At 35.8% G+C, this 6162-nt stretch overlaps 1 long non-coding RNA gene across 1 annotated transcript in view; it reads right to left on the bottom strand.

Annotated features, from left to right (window-relative positions):
• Positions 1–586: 586 nt before the first annotated feature.
• Positions 587–6162, bottom strand: part of LOC142617880 (uncharacterized) — a 42485-nt gene continuing 36909 nt past the window's right edge. The window contains exons 2-4 of the long non-coding RNA XR_012841084.1: positions 1505–1553; positions 898–964; positions 587–679 (exon numbers count right to left, since the gene is read on the bottom strand). This is a non-coding gene — a long non-coding RNA (uncharacterized LOC142617880). The remainder of the gene's footprint in view (positions 680–897; positions 965–1504; positions 1554–6162) is intronic.

The following is a 6162-nucleotide window of genomic DNA, read 5'->3' as shown; positions in this document are numbered from 1 at the left end:
TGCCAAGAACTCTACCAAATTGCATCTAACATGCTCATGAATTCACAATTTTCAAAACTAGAATAGGGTCACATCCAATCCCATTGCGGAAACAAGCAAGAAAAAACCAATTGAATAACGTTTAACTTTCTAAAAGCTTCACTACATATTTAACCATCTATAGAGTCAACTTTAAGATTTATTCCATGAGATATTAGTCATAACATAATACAAAAACCACAAATAAATTGACTTGATGTTCTTGACCATGGAAAATATTAAAGAACAATAAATAATATGTACAATAACAACTTCGATACTTTGGATGCAAGTGATCAAATTTGATCGCCTCAAATAATACCTACCATTGTGATTTGTAAGGAAAAAATTACAAACCCTTAACACACACCCACCCCCCCCCCCAACAAAAAAAAAAAAAAAAAAACTTGGACAAAAATGACCCAGAGCCACTCCTACAAAACTTATGGAGTGGGTGGGTCTTTCAACAATTGTTGCTTTTCCTCCCGTTGCCACTATCCTTTTTTGCTAAGCCTGACTTTCTACAAGTTAGCAAACAAATGAAGCCTTTTTTGTTCAACATTTTTAACCAGATTCTCCAGCAGTAGCACGCTTTTCAAATTCCCCTCGCTCTTCTTTGGCAAATTCTTCAATCAATTCACGTTACCTTGGGGTCAAATTCCTGCACAAATCAAGCATTTTAATCTACTATGAAATTTTTTTTTTTGATCTACTATGAAAATGAGAGGCTGCCAATACATTCCCATATGATGATATAGATTTCAGTAATATGACACTTTTTTTCCATAGTCCACACACTCGATTGAACTGAACCATAAAACTACGTTCTGGAGGGTGAAAAACCCTGCAACAACAATGGCTAAGAACAAGGAAACCTACGATGGAATGCTGACATTGAAGTGCACATATTGATCACCAAATGAGTAAGAGTTCCTCGTCTTGATCCCTGCACAAAAACAACAAAGTCAGAGGGAAAACAAACAATTTTGAGAAAAAAGTTTTTACTCAAGATTTTTAGAATCTTAACATAAATAAAAAAATTAACAATATTTTTTTTGATAAGTAATAAAAATTAATGATATTACACCTAATAACTTGCTTAACTAGGGTAAAATCATCAAATCCTACATTGAAATAACAATCAGCAACAAATTGCGTATCTTATGCGACTCATGGATTCTTAATGTTAGTTATAGAGGACACCCTTCTGTCAAAATTTCATGTTGATTCCTTATTTTTTTTTAAAGAAAAAGAATAAATCATGGCAGTAAGAAAAGACTACATTGACACATGCTGAAGAAGTTGCTCCAATTGAAATTTTGGGGGTTTACTGATACAAGGAACAAAGTGGCTAAAATGTAAAAGGACCAATTATGTCACATACTATTCTCGATAGAGCGAAGGATGCAAGTGGCAAACCAAAATAGAATCATTTATCACACAATTTTCTATAAATGAACATAATGAGCATGTCTAGTTCACCAACCTTTCTTCTTCAAAACTACCTTCTGACCAGGCTGGGTGCCAGAGCGAACCTGAATATCACAAATTAGTTAAATCATGATACTATAGAGAACTAGAACAAGAAAGAACCCCTACAAGAAGCCAGTAATTTTAGAAAAGCCAACCGCATAGAAATGAAATGGAGGGATAGATAAATGCTATTTGGCTCTGGTTTTCAAGGTCCCAACGAAGGGTGTACATGAAAGAACCTCAACAAACAAAACAGATCTCATTATTAACAAACCCAGTTACCATCCCGTGTGGGGTTCAAGTCCAATAATCAAGTCGCATGAGTTGCATGAGAAAATTCCAAAGGAGATGACAGAACCTCAACAAAGAAAATAGATGTCATACATGAAATTTTCCCATTGCATAAGTACTAATCATATACAAACATTAAACAAACCTTGAGGACTACTTCTCCTGTGAGAGTTGGGACCTGGATTGTTCCCCCCAAAATTGCCTGCAATCCAATAAACCCAATAAATTAAACAACTAGACCAAAAATAAAAGTTTTTTTATTTTTATTTTTTATATATATAAGTAATAAAGATTTTATTGACAGAAAAAAAAGTACTCTATGCTCACAATGATAAACACAGAAAACTTAAAAACAAATACAAGCAAATCAAATAGAAAGATGAACTGTAGACTGAACATCAAAAATCAAATAGATCGAAATTAAAAGTAACTTGAGACAAATGATACATACAACTATAGCTATCAGAAATATTGATCGTCAATTTGCAAGAAGGGGCTAGGGTACCAAATTTGGTCATTGGTATTGGCTAATAAGTAACTAAAATTTTCAAGAAACTTACTAATATTAGGAGGTTCTTTTATTCCATACAGAAACAGATAACTTTCTACTCATGTAATTCAATTATTTTTATCATTCCTCTAATGGATTTTAGAGGCCTAATAATTATAGAAACAAATCAAAAAGTACCTAAATTTTTCTGCTGCCAGAAAATTCCTGAAATGTATCTTTAAGAACAGCTATCTTAAAACCATAGCCAACCTACAGACCTTAAACCCCTCTTCCATTAATTACTAAGAGCAAACACATCAGTCTATGTAAAAATTTCCTCTATTTTACACAAAAAACTCCTTTTAAAATTTTACACATTCACTTTTACAAATTACCCACATCAGTTCATCTATCCTACACCCTCTATTAATTAAATAATAATTTTTTCACTTTTTTTATTAATTTCCTCAACTACCGTGGCGCGTCTTTATTTCATTTCTCCTTTTCTTCCGTTCTGATTAATTTCTCTCTCTCTCTCTCTCTCTTTCTCTTCATTTCTTCTCTTCATTTCTCACTCTCTCTACCCAGATCATCTCTCTCACTCTCTCTCTACCCAGATCAAAGCTCGATCCGAGCTCCGATCCAGCGGTCCGAGCGCGATCGGAGCTCCGATCCAGCGCTCGGAGCGCGATCGCGAGCTCCGCTCCAGCGCTCGGAGCGCGATCGCGAGCTCGATCCGGCGCTCCGTGCGCGAGCGCGCGCCCCGATCCCGCGCTCCGAGCGCGATCGCGAGCTCCGAGCGCGATCCGAGCTCCGATCCAGCGCTCGGAGCGCGATCGGAGCTCCGATCCAGCGCTCGGAGCGCGATCGGAGCTCCGATCCCGCGCGCGGCGCGCGTTCGCGAGCTCCGATCCAGCGCTCGGAGCGCGATCCGAGCTCCGATCCAGCGCTCGGCGCGCGCTCCGAGCTCCGCTCCTGCGCTCCGAGCGCGATCGCGAGCTCCGATCCAGCGCTCGGAGCGCGATCCGAGCTCCGATCCAGCGCTCCGAGCGCGATCGCGAGCTCCGATCCAGCGCTCCGATCGCCGATCCGAGCTCCGATCGCCGATCCGAGCTCCGATCCAGCGTCCGCCAGCTCCGATCCACGGCAAGACCCACGAGCTCCGACCAGTGAAGCACCGATCTACAAGTCAAGCACCGATCTGTGGTTGTTTGTGTATGTCTGTGTTTTTTTTTTTTTGAGCAAAGTATATCTCTGTATTCTGTGTTGAGAAAGTGATGGAGTCTGTTGAGAACGGATCAGAGAGAGAAAAAAAGGAGCGAAGGGAAAATAGTAAAATATTGTTTAGCCGAGCTACAGTAACCGTGTATATTTACACGGTACTGTAGCTTGTGGATGAGTTTCCACATTTTTACCCAGTTTTAGATACACTGATGTAGCTCAAAATGTGTAAAATTGAAAAAAATTTGTATTATACCTAATTTTAGATAAACTGATGTGGATGCTCTAACAGGTGACTGAGGAGGTGTTAGGAAACAGCATAATAGGCGACTTCCAGGAATTCATCTACAATCCTCAAAAGCTCATACAATAAATATTCAGCATAAAGTCAAAGATAATCTTAGCTTAAGCATTTAGCTTTTTCTCAGTAAATACCTGAATGCAATTAATATTTCCAAACGCTAAACACAATAGCTATTTTATTCAAAAACCTCATACAACGCACTGTTCAAGACATCCATGCATTACAGGCCAACGATACCTACAATGCACTGTTGAAGCTTTGACCAACATGCTATGCATTATTAGAGCAATTGTTCCAAAAAAAAAAAAAGAAAAAAAAAAAGAAAAAGAAAATGAAGGACAATCAATTGTTTTACTGTGATGTGGACCGGTTTTATAACAGTATATATAAGTAGGATGCTGTTGGTCTATTCTAAAACAAAAGCTATTTTGCTTAATTGGATGCATACATGAGAGTTGGATAAAAACTTTGTCAGTCTTTGGTAGGGTTGTAAAACTTGGTATAAAACTTGTTTATGCTTTTCTTGTTTGTAAACATGTCAAGCTTGTTAATTCTTTTGAGACTTGTTTTGTAATCAAGTTGAACTCTAGAAAATTGTTGTCTCTTAAAACTCATGAACACAGAACCTTAGAGAAAAAAACAATCCAAACGTGAATCAGGCTTGGAATTTAATTGGTTTGGGCTTCAAAAAAATTTAATTGGCTTGGCCCAACCCATAAACGTGATTCTACATTCCCAACAAATAGGAGAAACAAAAGCTCAGCTAAGTTAAAAGGCAACTCATAGCTGTCAACAATCTAAGGAAATTTTTAGTTGGAAGCACATTTCGGCATATAGGTTAATTTGTCAAAAAACAAAGTTGATACAAGTCATCGTGGTCGCAGTGCCGGCTCAACCATAGAAGCAATTGATGCAATGACTTAAGGTCCCCAAATAAAAGAAGGCCCCTCAATGCAAATTAATTACGGCTCCTTCACCTAGGAAAAAAATTTAAGGCGCCACTAATAGAAATAAATTGATATGAAGAGCGAAAATTAGGCCCCTCTGTAACCGATGGTTTATCAAATAAAAAATAAAAAATTAAAGCCCCCTTTTCTAAAACATAGAAATTGCAGAGGTAAAGTTCCTATTTAAAATCTGAATTAATGGCTTTATAAATAACTTCATTGATAGAAACTAACATTTATTACTTGAATCTATAGGAAAAAATAGACAGAAAAAACATTTTCTCAAGAAATCAAATACAGTATCGATTAGTATTTTTTTTCCCTGGCTCACCTTGCTTCTCTCTAGTCTCCATCTTGATTCTATTTTTATAGCATTCTTCATTGCTGGCTATCTACACTTCTTTGATCTTCATTCAGGTTTGCTTCCATTTGCTCTTCCTTTCTTTTTATTCTTCTTGCGACAAGTTTTTTTTTTTTTTTTAAACTTGTTGCCGAGTTTCACTGATTTGGGTTTCTTTAAGGAATTGGAACTAAACACTCTCTAGTCAATAGTCACCACCCAGGTCTTTTTACTAGACTTTTAAAATTCTTTAATATTTTTCTCCAAAGTACAAGTTGTACACGTTTATGGCTGGGAAGCATTTCACTTTTTTCCATGCTATGAGTTATCATGTCAACCTGTAGGAGTTATCGGAAGTCAGAACCCATGTGAATTGTAGACTATAGTTACACTTTTCTTTTATTTTTCCTACGTTGTCAAGTCTTTCAGAGGTTAATAACTGTTCACACCGGATGAACTTATGAAGGAATAAAGTGCTAGCTCAAGAAATTTTTTTTAAAATGCAGGTAGCAAGACTTGAACTGAGGAACACACCTAGTTAAGTCCAATACAAACACTTTGAGATCAAGAGCCCAACCAACTAAGCTAACCCTAAATTGACTATAGTTACACGTTTACATCAAGACTATAGTTACATATTTACATAAAGCATTCCACTTTATTTTAGTGCTTCTATTTTCAACCTACATCAAGACTATCTAGTGATTATTATTTTATTTTTATTGCTTTTTTTTCCCATCCAGTTAGAAAGTCATTAATTTGTTATATGTAGAGTTGTCTTAATTTAATAAAATTATAAGTTTAGGATTATATATTTTGTATTAAAATTAATTTGTTAAATTATGTGATAAATAATTTTTTATCCCAGAAAATTAATAATTTTTCTATTACAGATCATGTTTTATTTTAATTATAAATGTTTACTAAAAGATTAAGTGATATTAAAAAGAAATGTTAATGAAACTTAAATGTAAAAATTTAATTAGTAATTTTGTATCTCAAAGAAAATGATAAATAAATTCTAAATATAAAAAATTAAAAGTTAAATAAATATTATCTAATTAATATTTAAACAATT

The sequence above is a fragment of the Castanea sativa genome, chromosome 11 (genome assembly GCF_040712315.1).
Source record: "Castanea sativa cultivar Marrone di Chiusa Pesio chromosome 11, ASM4071231v1".
NCBI classification, from domain to species: Eukaryota; Viridiplantae; Streptophyta; class Magnoliopsida; order Fagales; family Fagaceae; genus Castanea; species Castanea sativa.
The sequence above is the reverse complement of the archived record's forward strand: the minus strand, read 5'-3'. Positions and strand labels throughout refer to the sequence as shown.